Source organism: Bubalus bubalis, chromosome 2, assembly GCF_019923935.1.
Source record: "Bubalus bubalis isolate 160015118507 breed Murrah chromosome 2, NDDB_SH_1, whole genome shotgun sequence".
Taxonomy (NCBI): Eukaryota; Metazoa; Chordata; class Mammalia; order Artiodactyla; family Bovidae; genus Bubalus; species Bubalus bubalis.
Window position 1 is genome coordinate 117,221,019 of NC_059158.1, and position 24,206 is coordinate 117,245,224.

At 43.1% G+C, this 24,206-nt stretch overlaps 1 protein-coding gene, 1 long non-coding RNA gene and 1 other non-coding gene across 4 annotated transcripts in view; 1 reads left to right on the forward strand and 2 right to left on the reverse strand.

Annotated features, from left to right (window-relative positions):
* Positions 1-24,206, reverse strand: part of GPR39 (G protein-coupled receptor 39) — a 264,487-nt gene that overhangs the window by 55,187 nt on the left and 185,094 nt on the right. The gene's annotated exons all lie outside the window — the stretch shown is intronic.
* On the reverse strand, positions 4,599-12,644 carry LOC123331619. The gene is made up of 2 exons (XR_006548358.2): positions 12,012-12,644; positions 4,599-4,898 (listed from the first exon to the last, which is right to left on the reverse strand). It is a non-coding gene; the product is annotated as an uncharacterized LOC123331619 (long non-coding RNA).
* Positions 16,729-16,835, forward strand: LOC112583156. The gene has a single exon (XR_003107499.2). It is a non-coding gene; the product is annotated as a U6 spliceosomal RNA (small nuclear RNA).

Genomic DNA, 24,206 nt, shown 5'->3' on the forward strand with positions numbered 1-24,206 from the left:
AGACTGGGGGTTGCCAAGGGGGATAGGGTTGAGGGAGGACCTTAGGGGAGGGATGGAGTGGGAGGCTGGGGATAGCAGACGTAAGCTATTATATATAGAATGGATAAACAAGGTCCTATTGTGTAGCACAGAGAACTATATTCAATATGCTGTGATAAATCATAATGCAATATATTTTTAAATGTATATGTGTATGTATATACTGAGTCACTTTGTTGCACAGCAGAAATGAACACAACATTGTAAATCAACCATATTTCTGAAAAAAAAAAAAAAAAAAAAGTTGTGACCTCAAACATCATTTCTTTGGTGGATTGCTCTACTCAGCAAGGGAGCTAGATTCCCACCTCACCTCATGCCCTTCACAGGGCCCAGTCCTGGGCTGTGTTACATATGCACACACATGGTGGTCCTGCGGTCCTGAACCCACTAGAAATCCAGGGTGCCTCCACCACCACACCTTGCTTTCATGTTTAATTCCATTATAGGGCAGAGTCTCTGGATTTTGTTTCCTATAGGGAATTAGCTCATCTAGATCTGAGTGAGGACACATCAGAGGCAGAAGGGACCTCAGGGACCACCTAAAACATCTCCCTCACTTTCTCCAGATGCGGACACTGAAATCTTCAAGAGTGTAGTGATTTTCCCCATAACCCTACAGTTTAGTTTGTGATGCTGAGACCAAAATCCAAGCAGTCTGGAAATGATTCCATTCCATGGCAAGAAAGACTGTCTTTCCAGCTGCCAACACCACCCCTAGCCTTGTCAGTGGCATCACAAAAACCATTAAAAGGACAGACCATTACAAGGGACAGAACAGGATGGAAAAACAACCCAGGCACCCCCTCTCCTGGAAAAACATGTCCAAATAAATGTTTCATAATGTTCTTCTAATGATAGGTCAGCAGAAGACTCTTGACATATAAAGGAAAAACAGATTATTTCCTATGCTTTCTCAAAAGTTTTATTTATAAGGTCCCATGAGGAAGAAAACCCACAAGCTCCTTAAAAAGCCTGTTTTTACAGTTCTCTCAAGATTCTTACAGCTGCCCCACCAAGAGCCTCTTCCTCTATTCACATTACAACTGAGTCTCGTGAGAGTTCTGGGTAAAAAAGAAGACGTCATCCTCCTTTACAAAAACTGTCACACACACTCGTGAGGACGGCATAATTACCCCTCAGCCCTCCTGCCTCCCTATTAACTGCTCTTATGCTTTTGTCATTTCACACATCATCTTCTAGATGCCAGTCTCTTGCTCTCCATACCCAGATGCTCCCCATGAGCCCCACTTACGCCAACTGTGTTCTCGTTCTTCGAGAACAGGGACCCTGAGAGATGCCTGGGTCACCCACATAAGCAAGACGCTGCCTCCACACAATCGCAGAGGCCCTAGCAGAGGCCTTTCTAGCTTGCAGGGATCTTGGAGCCTGCCCATCCAAACGCTTTCAAATGCTGGTCAACATCACCTGTGGAGCCATGTGTCCCTCCCCAGACCCATGAAAAACAACTTAATCCCACCTAGAGCTTCTGCATAATTTCCAAGCTCCCTGGTGAATTCTGATGCTCACTGAAGATTTCTGCCCAGCCCACCTCTCACTGTAGAGGAACAGCCTGATCATTCCATAGTTTCGCCACTAGGGGGAGGCAAACCTGAGTTCTAGAACCTGGAACTCTGTTGTGGGTTCATTCCTGTGATTTCTACCATATCAGTGCCCTCATCCCTCATTCATATTAGAATGAGGGGCCTTAAAACAACCACCACAACCAACTGGTTAAACAAAATATCCACCCCAGGCCAACAAAATCAGAAACCTTGGGGTTGCAGCCTGGGCATTGCTTCTGTTTTTTCCAAATGCCCCCTACCCCTTCCTTGATAATTCTAACTTGCAGCTTTAGTTAAGAGTCACTAGGTTTCACAGAGTTGCACATGACTGAGTGACTAAGCAAACATGCACAGACTTCACCAGGTCACCCTCAAACAGAACTAACTGAATGATTGAAAGTAAAAGTGTTAGTTGCTCAGTACTGTCTGACTCTTTGCGACTCCATGGACTGTAGCCTGCCAGGCTCCCCTGTTCATGGGATTTCCCAGGAAAGAATACTGCAGTGGGTAGCCATTCCCTTCTCCAGGGGATCTTCCTAACCCAGGGACAGAACCCAGGTATCTTATGTCTCCTGCATTGGCAGGCAGGCTCTTGACCATATGAGCCACCAGGGAAGCCCTAAATTACATGCAAATAAATGTCTTAAGTAACACAGATATTTAACCAATCTGAATCACAAGCCAATGCCTAGATCCTAATGAGATCAAATTCTGCAAGAAGAGTGGATATTGAGCTCCTAAAGGGGCTAACACCAACTCACCCACTTTTTTTTTTTTTAATATGAATTTTATTTATTCATTTACTTTTGGCTTCACTGTACAACAGGTGGGATCTTAGTTTCCCAGCCAGGGATCAAACCCACACCCCTGCCTGGGAGTACAGAGTCTTAACCACTGGACTGCCAGGGAAGTCCAATCATTTTGCAGCCTTTGAGCTGGAGGTCAATGTGCAGCACAGCAGGCTGCTAAGCCCTGGGGGAGTCTGCACTGCGTGCTGGAGCCCAGTCTCAGGAACTGAAGTTACTGGCAGATTAGCTGAGCTCAGCTGGGCTGTACTGGTTCAGTGCCCTCACAATAAGACAAGGAAGTTGAAAAAGCCAAAACTGTTCCCTGGGCGAGGGTGCTGGGCTTCAGGCATGGGAAGGGAGTCCTTCTGTGGGAGCCACCTGGGACAGGCAGATTTGCTCTGCTGGACTTTGAATCTGAAATCTCTGCCTAGTGGGGCCATAGTATTTGGGGCCCCCACTACTATGGGCTTCCCTGATGGCTCAGTAAAGAATCTGTCTGCAATGCAGGAGATCCGGGTTTGATCCCTGGGTCAGGAAGATCCCCTGGAGAAGGGAATGCCAACCCACTCCAGTATTCTTGCCTGGAGAATTCCAAGGACAGAGGAGCCTGGTGGGCTACAGTCCATGGGGCCACAAAGAGTCAGACACGACTAAGCGACTACACTTTCACGTTCACACTTGTAACCTAGTGGTGAGAGTTCCAGGATCATTTTCATATCACCTATTTCACTTGAGTTCCCCTATAGCCACCAGATACTTTTCAACTGATCTATAATTGGTCCATGAACACATGTCCAGTGGGGAAACCACACACACTGAATGAAGGTCTATATCCCTTTTGAGAATTCAGCAAGGTCCATACTCAGCCTGGTTTTTAAACCTTGAGAATATCAGCCCACAGGCAGGCTTTTCAAGAGATTTCCTAGATCCACTGCTCCCTCTTGTACCTGAGAGAGTACTAATGATTTCAGAGTCCACCAGGCAGATGTTTGTTTTCTTCTGGCATATCATCTCAGTGAAGCACATGTCTTGACTCTGTCATCTGAAGAGTCTGCTAGTTAGCAACTCTGTGTGCCCCCAGCAACCCCCACCCCCAGATGGGGCAGCTGACTTTCTACAAGGGGATTTATCCTGTCCCATGAAGCCTGACCCTGATCCCAGCCAACTATTTACTCAAGTGTCCAGAAACTAAAGGCTCTAGTTTGTGGTTGTGCCTTTACTGTGTCTCTGCATTTAGACACAGTGTTACATAAGGCAAGGGTACATTTCTCAGGCCCCATCCCAAGCCCCTATGCCTCTCGCATCCTGACCAAAGCCCAGTCTCACCTCTCCTTCATTTCTGTCCTGGGCTCTCATGACCTTGGAATAAAGACAAAGACCACAGAACCTATGTTGGGAACCAGCACAAGAGGAAATGCATTTCATGAAATGCAAGATTGAAGCATATCAAGTGAACCACCCGGAGACATCTTTAATAAGCCACAGCGATATAAAGCTGGCTTTGCACAACAAATGTGTTCCAATCAGAAGCAAAGCAATGCTTCTCAGCCTGGCTATGCATGTGAATCAACTGGGGAGCTTTAAAAATATACTGATGCTCGAGTTTCATTCCCATAAACCCTGATTTAATTGATCGAAGGTTCATCCTGGTCATTAGGATTTTTTTTTTTAGGTTTCTCCAGTGATTATAATGTTCTGAAGCAAGGAGGCAAAAGGACACAGAAAACACAGAAGCAGAAACCATGAGAGAAGCAAAGAGAAGAAAAGCAGAGTTGGAAGCAGTGGCGGAGAGACTGAAAAAGAGATTGACTGACTGATACTGAGATTAAAATGAAAAGAAGTGCAATAGAGAATAGAGACACCTAGAAGAGGAAGGGAAGGGATGGGGGTGGTGAGGAGGGACCAAACTAATGGAGGCAATTCAACTGTTTGAGGGGAGAGAGAGAGAATGAAAGGTAATAGAACAGAAAGAAAGAGGAAACGAAGTATAGTCCAGATAGCTGGGAATGAAAGATAATAGTATTTATTGAGAATTTACTATGTGCTGGAGGCTTTCTGAAACAAAGAAGGGGACTGAGGCAGGGAGAAGAGAAGAACGAAGCCCTAGACACTGGCAACAGAGAAAAGAGGGAAAGGAAGGGGATTTTCAGAGCAAAAACAAAGAATATTGGGCAAACACATGCAGCCAGTCTCCAAAAGCCCAATCAACAGCAGTTTGTAACCAATTTAATGAAATCTCAATGGGGGCAATAAATTCAGGTTTTTCATTAAAACTAACTTGGTCCTATTCCATCCCACATGCAATTAGTCTCCAGCAGCCGGGAGATGCTGTTCTTCCATGTTGAGATCAGGCCCGCTGGGAGATTGAGCCTGGCTCCCACCACCTCCCACACATGGGCACCTGCTTCTTGAGGGAGGGGAACCAGTTGGTGGTTTTAAAAAGCTCCAAGTTCATGACGACTTCCTCACATGAATTCTTAACAGCAGCTCCATTTCTTTTCTTTTTCTGAAAACAATCAAAAAAGAAGAGGCTGCCAAGGGAGCTCAAGACCACAGTTATAATTAAAGTTTCTTCCACATTTTCATTATAAACCTGTTTTGGTGGAAAACTGGAGCTGCGGTGCCACTGCTCAGGGCTCAGGATTTCTATAGGAGCGGAAACCTGCTTTCATCACAACAAAAAATGGCACGTTGTGATAATTGGGCCATAATGAGGGGTAAATGCTTCTGGGTACTGAGCTGGTTCCCACTCTCCCCACACATAAAGAACAGTGTCAAATGAAATGAGCTACCTTTGTGCCCGAAGAAAACGATATGAACCCACTATGAGCAGCAGATGCACTCTGAATAATTTGCAGTGGGCTGGTCCTCTGGGTCTTCTGCACACCTTCACCTGAGGTCATCAGGGTTCAGGACAGCAAACTGCACCCTGCAGCTCTGAACAGACAGAAAGGGAACTCAACTCCCACTTAAAAGTACCAAACAGGGCTTCCCTGGTGGTCCTGTGGTTAAGACTCCCCTGTGTCCATTGAGGGGGTCCAGGGTTCCATCCCTGGGTGGGGAACTAAGATCCTATATGCTGCCTAGCAAGGTCAAAAAGCAAAATAATTTAAAAAATAATAAAACTTTCCTTAAAAAAAAGAAAGGACCAGATGTAAGCCCTTAGGAATCTTAGCTTGGGGCGCTAACCGCTGGAGGTTGTGCTGCAGTTATTATGGTCCACAGGGCCAGTCCTGACTCTGGCCTCCATTCATACCAAGAGGGAAAATCAGTTCCCCTCTGACAACCACCACTGCTCCATAACTACTGCTGTGGGCCATGCACTATTCCCAGTAGGCTAAGGACTTTACAGATGGAAACTTGTTTAATCCTCATTTCAAGCCTGTGATATAAACTTTGATTCTATTCAGTTTACAGATGAGGAAATTGAAGCAGAGAGTGGTGAGAGTAATTTCTGCAAGAGATTTAGTGACTCGTGAGCTGGGGCTAAAACCCAGCCAGATACTCCAACTCCAGAATCCACATTTCTGTTCTACCTTTTAAAGTTTCTCATACAAATTATAATATTATATATACTTTGTGCATATTACATATATATATTTCTATATATATACATACATCAACTAAAAGTGAAAATTAATATTATTAAACAAATTACCCAGAACCTGAAATACTATGAACCCAGAGTCCAGTGTGTTTGGGTTGCTTTGAATGGTAGGCAAAAGGAAGGATTTAAATTCACTACTATTACATATTAAGTGAGCATTTACTATGTGCTGATCTCTATGCCTGGGGGATAAGAAAGAAATACTTAATGAAAGAAAAGTTAGGTCTATTCTGCTCTAGGATCTCAACCCTCCTGCCATAAAAAAAAATGTTACCATCTGTTGGTGAGCCAGGAGACATAGGCGCAGGCAGACTCAGACATACTACCAACAGCAACTGAGCCTTGAGATAAAACTCAAAGATCATTTTAGCCAAAAGGGACCTAGGGGGTCATCAGATCCAACATGTCCATTTTACAAAATGTGTTAAACAGCCTTGAAATGACTTGCCAGGATCACCTGATTCCTCTGCCCCTGATATGAACAGATTGAAAGTAGCACACAGTATGAAGGACTACCATGATACTGAACTCATCTCACATGCTAGCAAGGTAATGCTCAAAATCCTCCAAACTAGGCTTCAACAGTACGTGAACCGAGAACTTCCAGATGTTCAAGCTGGATTTAGAAAAGGCAGTGGAAACAGAGATCAAATTGCCAACATCCATTGGATCATAGAAAAAGCCAGAGAGTTCCAGAAGAACATCTACTTCTGCTTCATTGACTAAAGTTGCTGACTGTGTAGATCACAAGGAACTGTGGAAAATTCTTTAAGAGATGGCAATATCAGACCACCTTACCTGCTTCCTGAGAAACCTGTATGCAGGTCAAAAAGCAACAGTTAGAATCAGACATTCCCTTGTAGTTCAGTTGGTAAAGAATCTGCCTGAAATGCAGGAGACCTGGGTTTGATTCCTGGGTCTGGTAGATCCCATGGAGAAGGAAATGCCACTCACTCCAGTTCTCTTGCCTGGAGAATCCCATGGACAGAGGAACCTGGTGGGCTACAGTCCATGGGGTCGCAAGCTTGGGCATGACTTAGCGACTAAACCACCATGGAACAACAAACTGGTTTAAATTTGGGAAAGGAGTATGTCAAGGCTGTATATGGTTACCCTGATTATTTAACTTCTATGCAGAGTACATCATGTGAAATGCCGGCTGATGAATTACAAGCAGGAATCAAGATTGCCGGGAGAAATATCAATAACTTCAGAGACGCAGATGACACCACCCTTACGGCAGAAAGCGAAGAGGAAGTAAAGAGCCTCTTGATGAAAGTGAAAGAGGAGAGTGAAAAAGCTGGCTTAAAACTCAACATTCAGAAAACTAAGATCATGGAATCCAGTCCTATCACTTCATGGCAAACAGATGGGGAAACAATGGAAATACTGACAAATTTATTTTCTTGGGCTCCAAAATCACTGTAGACAGTGACTGCAGCCATAAAATTAAAAGACACTTGCTCCTTGGAAGAAAAGCTATGAAAAACCTAGACAGTGTATTAGAAAGCAGAGACATTACTTTTGTGACAAAGGTCTGTATGGTCAAAGCTACAGTTTTTCCAGCAGTCATGTGTGGATGTGAGAGTTGGGCCATAAAGAAGGCTGAATGCTGAAGAACTGATGCCTTTGAACTATGGTGCTGGAGAAGACTCTTGAGAGTCCCTTGGACTGCAAGGAGATCCAACTAGTCCATCCTAAAGGAAACCAGTCCTGAATATTCACTGGAAGGACTGATGCTGAAGCTGAAGCTCCAATACTTTGGCCACCTGATGGGAAGAACTGACTCATTAGAAAAGACCCTGATTCTGGGAAAGATTGAAGGCAGAGGAGGGAGGGGACGACAGAGGATGAGATGGTTCGATGGCATCATGCACTCAATGGACATGAGTTTGAGCAAGCTTCAGGGGATAGTGAAGGACAAGGAAGTCTGGCATGCTGCAGTCCATGGGGTTACAAAGAGTTCAACATGACTGAGAGACTGAACAACAACAACAACCCATGATATAGCAGTAAATGCAGAGATTACCCTCTGATTCCTATACTGGTAAGATTAATCCATGTTGGTTATAATTCACCATTCCTCTGAGAATCATCCCAGAGGTTACCTATAAAGATGTAACTTAGGAGTCAAGGTGAGCTGGACAGACTGTCATGGAAATGACTTTCTGGGCAAAGGGGATTGTTGGACTGGAGAACAGAAACGGGCTGCCCAGTGAGCCAGATGGGGAGAGTGCCCACACTTCACTGCCACAAGACCCCAGGTTTCCAAGCTTCAAGCATATCTCTACTGTACATCCATCAGCCTCCTGTGATTTTCACTTTTGACCAGAACCCATCCCTGAACACCAGACCTGTTATCCAACAGTCTGATTTCACCTTCACTTAGATGACTAAAAAGCACATTAAACTTAACAGGTCCACATACAGCTCCTGACCTCTTCACTTCCAAGCTGGCTCTTCTCTTCCCCACCTCACTGAAGGGAAATCCTATTCTTCCACTTGTCTGGATCAAAACCTTAGCAGTTATCCTGTGGGTAATAAAGAATTTGGCTGGCCTTCATCTCCAGCTCCTGGGAGTTAAACCCTTGGAATTTCTGGAGTGATAAAATTATCTTTTCTTTATAACTCAGGATAGGCTTAGTCCCACCAGAAACACCAACCATGTGATTAGAGGGTTAGGACTTTGAGCCATGTGATATAAGCTTGATCTCCAGGGAAGAGGGGAGGGAAGCTACAGATAGGTCATGTGGTAAGTGATTCAATCAATCATGTGTGTATTATGAAACCCCAATAAAAAATCTGGACACCAAGCTTGGGTGTGCTTCCCTGGTTGGCAATCCTCCAATACAGTCACACATGGGAGCTGAGAAGGGCAATGTGTTCCTAGGGATAAAAGCTTTGCATCTGATATCCACAAAAATCTTCACCCTATACAACTTGTCTAATTTGCATCCTTTGGCTATTAGAAACTGTAATTTCCTAATTACAGCTTTCAGTGAGTTCTGTGAGACTTCTTAGTGAATTATGGAACCTGAGAGTGGTCATAGCAACTCCAAAATTTGTAACCAGATGGTCAAAAGTGAGGGTAGTCCTGAACACCCTTGAATTTTAAGCTGGTGTCTGAAGTTGTAGTTGTTCTTTAATTGCTAAGTCATGTCCAACTCTTTTGCAACCTCGTGGACTGTAGCTGCCTGGCTTCTCTGTCCATGGGATTTCCCAGGCAAGAATACTGGAGTGGGTTGCCATTTTATTCTCTAAGGGAGTTTCTGGACCCAGAGATCAAACCTGCATCTTTTGCATTGGCAGGAGGATTCTCTACCACTGAGCCATCAGAGAAGCCCAGTGTCTGAGGTAAGGGCCATCTTATGAGGACTGGGCCCTTAGTCTGAAATTTGATCTCAGTCTGGGTACCTTGATATCATGCTTTCCCTCAAATTCCCCATCCAATCTACCAAGAAGTCCTATTGGTTCCAATTTCAAAATGTCTCCAGAATCTAATCACTTGCCACAGTCTTCATGGCTGCCATCTGGCCTAAGCCACAGGTCTGTCACTGGGTTTACTGCCTCTGCTTCCTAACCACCCTCCCTGCTTCTACCCTCCCCCTCAATCTCTGCTATTCTCAACACAGCACCCAGAGTGACCCTTCTAAAACCTTAGAGCATGTCACTACTCAGCTCAATCCTCCCAATGGCTGCCCATCTGACACCAAGAAAAACACCCAGTCTCTACCATGTCCCCCAGGAACTGGTTCCTTCACCACTACTTTCCTCTCTAACCTCATGTCTCATGACCTGCTCTTTAGCACCAATCACCATTGTGTATACTCGATATGCAACATGTGTGATATTTGTTTTCTTATCCCCTCCATGACTCTGCTCAAGCACATGCACAGATCAGCTATTCTCCCATCCTAAGGCTTTCACAGCTCCTGTGCCTCTACCTTCAATGCTCTTTCCCAAGATCCCCACACGGCTCCCTCCCTCACCTCCTTCGTGTGTTTTTTGCTCAAATGTCACCCTCTAAGTGAACCCTTGCTGACCACCCTATTTAAAACTGCATTCCCATGTTTTAATTTCCTCTTTAGCACCAATCACCATTGTGTATGCTAGATATGCAACATGCGTGATATTTGTTTTCTTATCCCCTCAAATAGATAATAAACTCCATGATTACAAGAATTTTTGTGTATTTTGCTCTCAGTCTTGAAAACACCCCTTGGCATTTAGCAAACCCTCAAAATATCTATAGCACACATAACTGAGTTCCTGTTCAGCAAGTAATATTATGAGCACAGTTTAAACTCTAATCCATTGCCGATGGAATGCAAAATGGTGCAGCTATTTTGGAAGACGGTTTGGCTGCAAACCAATCACACATTGGCACTGGCATAACACCATAATACATCCCAGCAATCCCACTCCTAGCCATTTACCCCAGTGAGTTGAACAGCTCTGTTCATGCAAATACTTGCAAGTAAATGTTTGTAAAAGTTTTATTCATAATTGCTCTAAGCTGGAAAGAATCAAGAGTCCTGCAACAGGTGAATGGTTGAGTACAATATAGCTTTTCCTGTAGCATGCTTATCCATCACAGATGTGATGATCTGTGGATATAAACACTAGAGTCTACATAACAGATGCACTTCTCATTCTACATTTGCAATATAAATAATCAAATGGGCACATGTATACACCCAATTTCCAGGGGGTTGGTGCAAGTCCACCCCTAAGAGTTGGAACCACTCTCACTGTGACAGCAGTAAGAGTGATGGGCAGTGCTTGGACTTAAGTACCATCACAAAAGCAAGTTTTACTTTCTACAACCTCTTGACCTCTGCCAAGTCCATAACTCAGTGTCTGCCCTTGCAGCCCCAAATCAACACCTACTCACATGGCTCGAAATCAAAGATAGGTAGACACCAATAGGCCATGGTTCCACTGGGTCCTGGTCCATCCACTCTTTATTCTTGCTCATGGAGGAATAGGGGCCGAATGCTTTTCTAAAATCACACTGCTAACGAGTAGCGACCTGGGCTAGGACTCTAGGCCTGGTTTTCTGGGGACCGGACCATCATCACTGTGTGTATGTGTGTATCTTCCGCCTCACTTGTTCTGTTTTCTCCTTCTGCCCAACCCTTTCCTTTTCACTCCTATATTTTAGATTATGATTCTTGATCTGATAGAAGAGAGATAAAAATTCCTAGCTAGAAAACACTTGCAGTGAAAACCAAAGACCAGCCAATATGCACTTTGCTTAAGCACTACTTTTCGGCATTTGGCTTTTCTTCCTCAAGTAAACCTTCAATCAAGTGCTTGGTTTTGGCCAAACTCAGTACCACATCAAAGGATAAGTGATAAACTCAGTTTGTAGTTTAGTTATATTATATGGGGAAAAAATAGAAGTAGCTTCATTTTAAGAAAGGCATATTTGTGGTTCAAATGAATTTTAACAAGAGCTGACACAGCTATGGGGATTCATGAGAATGACCTCAGTCCATTCTCCCCACAGCCTACAATACCTTCCTCATCTTCCCACTTTCCTTAATAAAACAAAAACTGACATTCATCACTGAGATATAGCTGCCGCATATCCCGCAGAAGCAGGGAGAAAAGGAAGAACTACAGGGCTCTCCAGGTGGTGCTAGTGGTGAAGAACCCACTTGCCAATGCAGGAGACGTAAGAGACGCGGGTTCGATTCCTGGGTTGGGAAGATCCCCTGGCGGAGGGCACAGCAACCCACTGCAGTATTCTTGCCTGGAGAATCCCATGGACAGAGGAGCCTGGCAGGGCTACAGTCCATAGCGTTGCAAAGAGTCAGACACGACTGAAGTGACTTGGCATGCATGCACTCCAAGTTCAGTATAATTTTAATCTTTATGGGTCCACACAAAGCAATGGGACACCTTTTGTTTGGGAAATACTGATATCTTGAACTGAAAAATAGGAAAACCAAATGAGCTTTCAGTAAAGCTCTTCAAGTGAGAAAAACAAAAGGCCCCACAAACTACCTCAGTGCGGGCTGAGAGCCCACGTCTCACAGCTTGGTCTACTTGCACAGCCCAGACACGCTTTGATGTGACAGAGGGAGGCGATCTCTGCTCCAGATAAGGTAAGACATCCAGGCTGGAACTCAAAGATGAACATGGTGCTGATTAGTTCAAATGAAATTAGCCTAAAGGATATGAAACTTTTATCAGATAAGCAAAATTAATTGAAATTACATCTCTGCCTAGAAGATATGCACACAGAAAAAAAGATCAGAGACAATGTGACAATTAAAATCTGATTATGTATCCCATCCCCCAGGTCCCCAGTGATTCATGGGAGACTCAAGGGCTGGGGGAGGGGAGGCTGAGCCTGGTGGCTCTGCAGATGAAGTTGAAGAAAGCTGGTTGCCAGGTAACCAGTTAGTAACCCAGGAGGTGGAGGGGGTAGGTAGGGGAGCATACACTTGCCAGGAATGCTGCCTCCAAGCTTTTGTAGCACACTTGCACCCCCTGAGTCTCCACGTGGACCTATCTAACAGCAAAGTCAAAGCAAGCTCTTGGTCAGTCAACTTGTCTTTGGCTAACACCACCCCAAGTAATAGGGCTTCCCTGGTGGCTCAGCAGGAAAGTATCTGTCTGCAGTGCTGGAGACTGAGACTTGGGTTCAGTCCCTGAGTTGGGAAGATCCCCTGGAGAAGGAAATGGCAACCGACTCCAGTATTCTTGCCTGGAAAATCCCATGGACAGAGGAGCCTGGAGGGTTATAATCCATGGGGTTATAAGAGTCAGATAAGACTTTGTGACTAAAACACCATCATCACCACCACCCCAAATGACTCATCTGATTAATTTTTTTAAAAATTTAATTAATTTGACTAATCAGTTGCTTCATCATTACACAGATTCCAAGTCAGAGCTGTTCTAAGTTGAGGCAGAAGCAAGAATATCCCAAGGGTTGCCCTTGGGATCTTGATCACTCGATTCCTCTATCACCCCATCTGTGGCTGATTATATTTTCTAAAAGCTGCTGCAACAATATCGCCCAGCCCACACGCTCTTCTTCAGTGTGATGTTGTCATGCCCCCACAGTAAGTGACCAGTAAATGCTTGCTGAATTGAAGTATGCTTTTGAACTTCTTATCTGAAGCTCAGAAAAACAGAACAATCTTACATCTGTTTCCAGCAGTAATTTGGACTCAAATTTGGACCCAAACCCTAAAATCTTCTACCACTAAATTCCTAACATCTCTGAGTAAAAAGTAAGAGCATTCGAATATATAACTGAACTTGCAAGAAAGTTAGGGACTCTCCAGGGGCTGAAAATGAAGACAGACTGAGTAGTAGGTCTGTCTGATGATGCTGACAGGCCTCTTGAGATATCTGTCTTGGTAACCCTGGGACTTGGATTTAAATATCCACACAGAAAGAGAAAATGAAGGTGTGAGTCTTCAGAAGAGATGCATTAAAGCTGAAAACCCCCATTAAGAGGTGGAATCCAACCTTCTCTGATGGGTGGGTTTGCTTTTCCCAATAGTGTATAGCAGCTGTGGCACTGTAGAACGTGCATGGCTGCGTGGACCATCAGCAGCTTTTGCCTTATTCACTGCAACATTGCAGCATGGACCCCGAACCGTAATGTAAGAAGACTTAATTACGTCCAACTCCCCAGATGCCGCCATGCTGTGAGGAAGCCAAATAACAAGTAATCTCAGTCCTTCCATGCTGGGCATCCCATAAGCCCAGGCCCCAGACAAGCAAGCATAGGAGCTTCCAGACAATTTCTGTCCCCAGCCATCAAGTTAGCCCCCAGCCTCCACATTCCTAGCTGAGGTCCTAGATATCATGGAGCAGAGACAGGCATTCCCACTGTGCCCTGTCCCAACTGACACACAGAAACCATGAGCATAATAAACCAGTCATTAGCTTAAGCCAGTACATTTTAGGATAGTTTATCCTACAACATTAGTAGCTGAAATAAGATTCTTGGCCACTGTGATATCGTGATTAAAAAAATATCTGTTGGGCTTCATTCCCAGTTACTGGCACAGAGATCTTGGAATTTCCTGAGTGTATGGGTGAGCAGTGTCTTTTTTCCCCCCTAATAAGCTCCTTTCAACTATATCAGAGTTTATGCTAATGAGCTAGCTCTTTGAGGATAAAGGCTGGTAGCCAGAGGAACCAGTCACATGATCAGAAGGTGGAACCTTTCAGCCGCCTCCCCACCTCTGACCTCTAGGAAGGTTAAAGTACATGAAGATGGAGTTAATCGCCAATGGCCAATGCTTTACTCAACCATGCCTGTGTCATGGAACCTCCATAAAAACCATCAGTGACAGCGATCTGAGAGCTTCTAGGTTGGTGAGCACACTCTGGTGCTGGAAGGCAGGTATATCCCAACTCCACTGGGACAGCAACTTCTTAACTCTGGACCCTTCCAGACCTTGTCCTGTGTACCTCTTCATCTGGCTGTTCATTTGTATCTTTGATAACATCCTTTACAACAAACTGAAAAATGTAAGCAAAGTATTTTCCTGAGCTCTATGAACTGTTACAGTAAATAATCTAACTTGAGGAGGGGTCATGGGAACCCCTGGTTGGTAACCAAACTGGGCAGAAGTGAGAGTAATCTGGGAACAAACACACCACTTATGACTAGTGTCTGAAGTGGGGATCAGTCTTGCAGGACTGAGCCTTTAGCCTGAGGGCTTTGCACTAAGTCTGAGTAGCATCAGAACTGAATTGAGTTGCAGGTCACTCCGTTGGTGTCCACAGAGAACTAGGGAAGTGTGTGGTGTCAGGAGTACTGTGAGCAGAGCAAGTCTTTTTTTTTTTTCCCCCGTTATTCCTTCCCAGTTAAGGGTACAGAGCTCTCACTGCCTACTGATAAGGGAAAATATATGAGAGAAAGAAAAACTCCCATATTAAAAGGGGTTCAGACAGAAGCCAGGCCAGTTCCCAAAAGTCTTTGATTCCAAGATTACTATCCACTCCCTGCCTTAAAAGAATCTCCCTATTCCTCATCACAACCACTCCAACTCCCCACTTCTTGCCCATCTCCCTGCTGTTCCAGCCACCAGATCTACATTCTTAGGCAAAACCTTGAGACCTATAGCAGTATGCCAAGACCCCATACTTTATGAGCTATGCTCAAATTAAAGACCTGGGAAAAAGACCTTGGCATCGGCATGAAACACAGGAACCCTCAGAAGGCTGGTTTTATGCCTGTCACATCTCTTTATGCTCACAGTAACCTGCCCTCTATTTTCCATCAGCAGAATATACATAGCCAGGGGAAAATAACTTATTCTAATATTTGCTAAAGACTAACCCAGACAGGAAAGCAAAGATGCTTCCATTTTCCCAAGTATTTTACTATAGTTTAAAGCCAAATAACACACACACACACACACACACACACACACTCCCATACACACACACACACACACAAATGCATATTTTTATGAAGGACACTGGCCCCAACTACAAGAAGCAGGTATTTTGGGATGGTGTCTTGGTACTTGGTCAATTATGACAGAGAGTTAGCTACAAATAACTGAAGAAAGGGCCAAATAGCCACAGATCTCCTAATGTGCTACAGAACCTTGTTTTCTATGCTTTTATCTGTCTGGAGACACTGGACACTTTTTTCTTTCTTTAAGATAGCACAGCTTCACTGAAACATGTGACAGCTTCCATTTTCAGCAGGTACACAGCTGGTGAGATGCCACAGTGATCAAGCTGGATTACAATCTCCTGGGACTGTCCTAATCCCTTCTGAACCAAAACACAGTTTCCACTAGAGGATTTTAAAACTTTTAACCATAGGAACACATCTTCAATCCTTTCAGTTCAGTTCAGTTCAGTCACTCAGTCGTGTCCGACTCTTTGCGACCCCATGAACTGCAGCACGCCAGGCCTCCCTGTCCATCACCAACTCCTGGAGTTCACTCAAACTCAGGTCCATTGAGTCAGTAATGTCATCCAGCCATCTCATCCTCTGTCGTCCCCTTCTCCTCCTGCTCCCAATCCCTCCCAGCATCAGAGTCTTTTCCAATGAGTCAACACTTCGCATGAGGTGGCCAAAGTACTGGAGTTTCAGCTTTAGCATTAGTCCTTCCAAAGAACACCCAGGACTGATCTCCTTTAGAATGGACTGGTTGGATCTCCTTGCAGTCCAAGGGACTCTCAAGAGTCTTCTCCAACACCACAGTTCAAAAGCATCAATTCTTCGGCGCTCAGCTTTCTTCACAGTCCAACTCTCACACCCATACATGACCACTGGAAAAACCATAGCCTTGACTAGATGGACCTTTGTTGGCAAAGTAATGTCTCTGCTTTTGAATATGCTATCTAGGTTGGTCATAACTTTCCTTCCAAGGAGTAAGCGTCTTTTAATTTCATGGCTGCAGTCACCATCTGCAGTGATTTTGGAGCCCCCCAAAATAAAGTCTGACACTGTTTCCACTGTTTCCCCATCTATTTGCCATGAAGTGATGGGACCAGATGCCATGATCAATCCTTTAATGCTGCTATTAAAAAGAAATAACAGACCCCAAATGGAATCATTTGTGCTAAGCCCCATGTCAGCAAAGCAAGACCAAATACCTAACCTAACAGCAATCTCGACCCAACTCTTCCCCCAAGAATGTGGCCTTTCACCAATTATCTTGGAATTACCCGGTGAGGTAGTTTTCTAATTAGATAAAACAATTTAAAAAGAGCACTTAAAAGCAAGGGAGTGCTCGCTTCGGCAGCACATATACTAAAGTTGGAACAACACAGAGAAGATTAGCATGGCCCCTGCGCAAGGATGACACGCAAATTCATGAAGCGTTCCATATTTTTATAAAAAAAAAAAAAATGCAAGGGACACCTACTATAATTGATATGCAAAAGCCTCCAAAAGGCTTTGAAATTCCAAAATACCTGCCTTGAAAGATTCATTACAAAAAATAATAATAATTAAAAAATTAAAGTTATGAGAAGTACCTAAAATGAAAGACTTACAGGGCTGATGTTAATTCCCACTGCTCCCATCTATATTCCTTTACTTGAGTATTCATTCTACTAACCCTCTGTATGAATTATCTTTCTACTTTGAAGATTCCTCAAGACAATAAACAAGTCTGTATCAAGTTAATGTCCTTACTGATGCTCCCTTATCTCTAAGAGTCCCCTCAATCAGACTCTTTCTGGAGTTGAAGGATCTCTGAGTAATTTTCTGGTAAACTGCTGCATTATTCCCTTAAACAGCCAAAAAAAACTAAATTATTTTAAATCCCATTTGTAGCCTACAAATGGGTTGCTGGGAAAACAGGCAAAAGTTGGCTAAGGGTGAGAATCCTTACCAGAGTCAGTTCTCCTGGATCTCTCTCTACAGTTCCCCAGAGAGAGAAAAATATCTTTTGCACCCACCTTGGGGATACCTTCTAAATCCAAGGATTGCTTAATACTGTCAGAAATATTTATTGGCAGTATGTCCTGGCTAAAACTTGGTAAATATTTAAAATAATTTAATAAAATTTTATGAACTAAAATTTGGCCAAAATGGAAGCTGATATTCAGAGCCTGAAAGGAATTCTTTAGGCCTTCTCTTCTAAGCTAAAAGTAAAGTAAGTACCCAGTGTGTTGGGCGGGGGTGCGGGGAGGGGGGTGAATGGAAGGGGTTCTAAATACCTTGCAAAAGATTTTGGGGTGAATCAACCTATGATCGCTTCTCAGCCTTTTGGCTAAGATCAAGTACAGCCTGGGGGCTTCCCATAGCACAGCAGTAAAGAATCCGTCTGCCAATGCAAGAGATGCAAGAGATCCAGGTTCAATCCCTGGGTTAGGAAAATCCCTTGGAGTAGGAAATGGCAACCTGCTCCAGTATTTTTACCTGGAAAATTCCACGGATAGAAGAACCTGATGGGCTACCATCCATAGGGTCTCAAAGAGTCAGACACAACTGAGCGACTGAACACAAAACCTATGATATCATTTAAGTTACAACCTAATTCCTCACTGAATTAAAAGCAACTGTCCTTAAAGTATTTGCATAACTACAAATGTAGCTCTAGAGGCCTGACCAAAGCTCACCTATTCCTTTCTACCAATTTCCAAATCTGCCCTGGACAGTGAGGGCCAGGGAAGCCTGGCATGCTGCCAGGTGTGCTGCCAACTTGCCAACACGACTGAGCGGCTGAACTGAACTGAAACCTGCCCTATTTATCTTAACGGGGAAGATTTTGGGGTTTCTTCCTTCTGCCTCTGAGATGTAAATTTTAATATACCAACTTCAGAGAAGTGATTCTTCTCAGGAAACAAAAGGGTGGAGGGTGGGGCATCATTTGAAACTTTACTTTAGCTTTCCAAGCAGGTAACTTAGACTTATTTATTTCATCTACCAGAAAAATCACTTAGATTCAAATTCTTTTGTAAACTAGTAAAACAGAAGCTCTAAGATCAGTGTTTTCATCTGTCTATATGTTTACGTGCGTCTATCTATATGATGTAAATACGTGGTATGTTTCTACCTTCAGATATTAATGCAAAACAATTAATTTGTGAAAGAACTCAAATTGGCTTAAAGAAAAGTAAGTGTTTATATTAATATAAATTATCAGAAATATAATAGAAACTAACCCAAATGAATTCCAATCTTGTTGGTTTAATTTAAGCATGTCTTTAGGGTTACTGGCATGAAATATAATACTTTTATTTTATAATAAGTTCGTGCTGTCTCTATCACAAAATTTGTCAGCCAGGAAAATAACTAAGGATAAAGACTGACATTATCTTATGTCCGTGACATTTTTGTGAGTGAAGTTGGTCAGTTGTGTCCAACTCTTTGCTACCTCATGGATTGTAGCCTACCAGGCTCCTCCACCCATTGAATTTTCCAGGCAAGAGTACTGGAGTGTGTTTCCATTTCCTTCTCCAGGGGATCTTCCCGACCCAGGGATCGAACCTGGGTCTCCTGTATTGCAGTTACCGCCTGAGCCACCAGGGAAGACATTTTTGTGAATAGTCATTGTTAAGAACAAATAAACAGATGTAAGTAGGATAAAAAGTTTTTAGGGGTACTTTTTAAATCATTTCCTTGAATCTTTCTGGTAACTCGCGACCTTAAAGTTCGCAGAGTACATCATGAGAAACTCTGGGCTGGAAGAAGCACAAGCTGGAATCAAGATTGCTGGGAGAAATATCAATAACCTCAGATATGCAGATGACACCACCCTTATGGCAGAAAGTGAAGAGGAACTCAAAAGCCTCTTGATGAAAGTAAGAGTGGAGATTGAAAAAGTTGGCTTAAAGCTCAACATTCAAGAAAACGAAGATCATGGCATCTGGTCCCATCACTTCATGGGAAATAGATGGGGAAACAGTGGAAACAGTGTCAGACTTTATGAAAAGTCAGAGACATTACTTTGCCAACAAAAGTCTTTCTAGTCAAGGCTATGGTTTTTCCAGTGGTCATGTATGGATGTGAGAGTTGACTGTGAAGAAAGCTGGGTGCTGAAGAACTGATGCTTTTGAACTGTGGTGTTGGAGAAGACTCTTGAGAGTCCCTTGGACTGCAAGGAGATCCAACCAGTCCATTCTGAAGGAGATCAGCCCTGGGATTTCTTTGGAAGGAATGATGCTAAAGCTGAAACTCCAGTACTTTGGCCACCTCATGCAAAGAGTTGACTCAGTGGAAAAGACTCTGATGCTGGGAGGGATTGGGGGCAGGAGGAGAAGGGGACAACAGAGGATGAGATGGCTGGATGGCATCACTGACTTGATGGACGTGAGTCTGAGTGAACTCCAGGAGTTGGTGATGGACAGGGAGGCCTGGCGTGCTTCAATTCATGGGGTCGCAAAGAGTCGGACATGACTGAGAGACTGAACTGAACTGAACTGAAGGTAAATAATGAGCTAAGTTAAATTCATTGAATATCCAGATCATTTCCAAATAAGATAATATATTAAAACATTAATTACATAGGAAATGCTGTCAAATAAGTGATGCTAAACCTTTAAAATTTTTATTTGGTTTATATACATTATTAATAAATGTTTCAGAAATTGTATGAAATTCCTAGAAATATGATATGTCCTAGTATAGTATTGAGGCTTCCCTAGTGGTTCAGTGGTAAAGAATCCACCTGCCAATGCAGGATACACAGGTTAAATCCCTGTGTCAGGAAGATCCCTTGGAGAAGGAATGGCAACCCACTCCGGTATTCTTGTCTGGGAAATCCCATGGACAGAGGAGCCTGGTGGATTACAGTCCATGGAGTCACAAAGAGTCAGACAGGATTTAGTGACTAAGCAATAACAAGCATAATGTTATCACTTGTAATTCTAGTTTCTGTCTTAAAATCTATGTTATAGAAATAAGCAAATAATCTTGTCAATTCCCATTACAGTGACTCTCATCATCAGCTCTTTTACCAACGGACATTAAAAAAAAAGTCTCGTGTCACTTTCAGATAGTTACTGTTTTACTTTGATGGTTTTAGAAAAGCATTCCTGCAAATGTACCCCATCTTCAAGGAGACTTAAGGAAAAGACTTTGGACAAGTGCAGGGTTCCAATAACTTCAAGATCATAAAACTGAACCAACTAAGAATTTCTAGAACTAACAGAGAAACTAGACTTGAGCAGAACAAAAATAAATAACATGAGACTGAATAAACTGAAGAGGATGATTATAATTTTTAGACTTTCGCTTTAAAACAGTACTTGGTTCCTTAATGCTTTTTTTTTTTTCCCCTTGATTTAAAGAAACCTTTCTCAGACTATCTAGTGAAAGTGAAAGTCGCTTAGTCACGTCCGACTCTTTGCAACCCCAGGGACTATACAGTCCATGGAATTCTCCAGGCCAGAATACTGGAGTGGATAGCCTTTCCCTTCTCCAGGGGATCTTCCCAACCCAGGGATCATACCCAGGTCTCCTGCATTGCACACATTTTCTTTACCAGCTGAGCTACAAGAGAAACCTATCTAGGCCTTACAGCAATTGGTAAAGTATACTTTGTACAAAGTTTATCTTTGTAAACAAAGATGAACCATTTACTTTTTCTTCCTACTGATACCTCCAGAATTCAGAAACTCTTTAAGTGTCCTTTTCATGACAATATAGTTAGTTATGTGCATAAGCTCAATAGGAATCTGTTTTCCTTGTAATAAGACACAATTGGAAACACTGGCTATATTACTAAAGGTTTGACTGACTTGTCAAGTTTGAGAAAGATATGCATATACCCAGATGTGATCAGACAGTTTTAAAGATCTAAGGTTGACTTTATGGAGCCAATAAAGCTCCTCAGATAAACTGACCTGGTACCTTGTTTACAAGGTGTCAGCAAAGCAGTCTTTGTTGTTGTTCAGTCACTAAGTCATGTTCAACACTTTTGCAACCCCATGGACTACAGTCCGCCAGACTCCTCTGTCCATGAGATTTCCCAGGCAAGAATACTGGAGTGGGTTGCCATTTCCTTCTCTGGGGGATCTTCCTGACCAAGGTGAATCCACTTCTTCTGCACTGGCAGGTAGATTCTTCAAAAACAGACTTTAAAAGGACCCAAATGGTCAATCACTGCTTGGTCAATCACTAAATGGTCAATCTTACTGCTTGTATGTAAATAATCAAGTCAAGTTTCATGCAAACAAATTAGTTTTACAGTGATTATCCTTGGAAAAATGGGCATGATTATAGAGATAAAAATTATGTTGGCACTTTTGTAGATTCTGATTCTGTTAATTACCTTTGAGGTGTTGTTATATATCTGTCAACTAGACTGAATCCTGAATTCTTCTAATTTCCTCAATTATCTGGCTACAACTCTCCAAATTCATGTTTTCAATTTTCTCCCATTCTCTTGATTTGGAATCACTAAGAGCAAAGACTGCCCTTGAATTTCTTTGGAAGGGACTATCTCAGGTCCTCCTCACTACCCAGATGGCAGCAAAGCTTCAGGGACACACATCACAGCTGAAGAAGGTTCCACCTGACACCTGGTCCTGTGTGGGTGCTGGAGACCTCCAAACCAACCTGACCAGGAAGGAAAGTAGTTGACATTGAGGCAGATAATTTCCCTCCCAAGACACCAGATGAAGACTTCATACTTTAACTATGAAACCCTTTCCTCTTCTCTTTCCTTTACTCTGGCATCTGCCTAAAAAGATAATAGCATTATCCCTATCTCCCAGGAAACTGGGTCTATAATTATTTTTTAGTTTTATAAATTTGGGTTTACAATTTTTTTTTTTTTTTTTTAGTTTAATTGCTAAGGAAAAGGCGGGGGGTCGCCTTTCAAACTGCCACCCAAAAACTCTGATTGGTCCCATCTCTGGTTAATAATCCCAAACCTGAGGAACTTTGTATCTAAGTACTGCTGCTGCTACTAAGTTGCTTCAGTCGTGTCCGACTCTGTGGGACCCCATAGACTGCAGCCCACCAGGCTCCACCGTCCTTGGGATTCTCCAGGCAAGAACACTGGAGTGGGTTGCCATTTCCTTCTCCAATACATGAAAGTGAAAAGTGAAAGTGAAGTCGCTCAGTCGTGTCTGACTTTTAGCCACCCCATGGACTGCGGCCTTCCAGTCTCCTCCGTCCATGGGATTTTCCAGGTAAGAGTACTGGAGTGGGGTGCCATTGCCTTCTCCGACTACACACAAAAAAAGGGACACAAAGGAGGGTGGGTAATCAGAATAAAACTGCCTGTGTGGTCTACAGACCTTTAAGATTTAACTGGCCTCTATGGCTATCACCTTTCCAGTCCTAAGTTGCAGATTCAAATGAATTACTAGGAAGCATTCACAATTCTGATTTGCTTCTTCTAACAAGGTCCTACAGCCCCAGGTAGGAGTTAATGTACACAAGGCTATGATCAAGAGTCTCCCCTTAACTCTTGAAAGTGTTGTGAAATCTGCTAAGGCAGTAACTCCCTACAAAAATCCGTCAACTCTCTGGCCCAAGCTATTCTTGATAATACAACTGACCTTTTCGCTGAGCAAGGAGGAATTTGTGCTGTGACCAACACTACTTACTGTACCTTGGATAACACTTCTAGGGAAGTCGAAACTCAGCTGCATAAGATCACTGAACAAGCCCCTTGGCTTAAAAAGTGACCCCTTCTGCGGGGTCTTTGTTTGACTTCCTTGATTTTGATTTGGGTCTTGGGGACCTTGGCTCCAAAGTGCAGACACTGGAAATTATCCTGCTAATAATAATAGTGGTCTCCTTGGTGCATTCTGTTCTCTCAAAAAGCTTTAAATGTGCCTCCGTAGCCACTAACCAGCAACAAATGACCTCCCTAAGAATGGAGCATCAGTAAAAGAACGAAGAGAAAGACTGACTTAAAAAAAATTATAGACCCAAAGTCATGACCCTGTGAATATCAGAGACTCGGCAAAAAACCTCATGATCTGTGAATGTCACACAGAGGATCAGTAAAAGCTGCAAAACCACAGAGTAGTAGCTGAGAGTGCTGCTAATGACTTAAATTCTGGTCACATCTCTCGGTTAAGCTGAGAGTCTGATCAAAAGGGGTAACTGTTAAAAAGAAATAGGGCCAAAATGGAGTCAGTTGTGCTAAGCCCCATGTCAGCAAACTAAGACTTAATACCTAATCTAATTGAAGTCTCACTTCCCATTCCAGGATATAACCTTTAACCAGTCAATCTGGAATTACCTGGTCAGCACTAGTGAGGCAATCTGCTGATGGCCCTTCCATTCCCCTTAGGGTGACCTTGCCTGAAACAATGCATTCTTTGATAATAATTTCCTTTTTCAGTCTCCTTTCTATCTTTAAAACCTTTCCTTTTCTACAGCTCAGCAAAGCTCCTCTCTGTTGCTGAAAGAGATGCTGCCTGATTCAGTCTAACAAAGCCAATCAGATCTTTAAATTCACTCAGCTGAATTGCTGTTTAGCACTGCAAACATCAGAAAATCAGATGAAAGATGCCCAAATTTTAAAGTCTCATTTTCCACTGCAACCAGTTAATCATGCCAAAGATATTTCCTGTCCTTCTGATGGGTAGTAACTTAAAGTCTAAAGAACTAAACTAACCACTTTTTCCTGAAGAAGATAGAAATACTGCCTCAAGTCAGCTTAAGCCAGGGAGAAGAAATGAATCAAGAAATCTCATATAGTGGTCACAAATCTACACTTTCAGTTGGTACCACATTCATTCCAAGACCCAGCATTCTGTGTACCGTGCAACAGAGGTCTGAATTAATTCCTC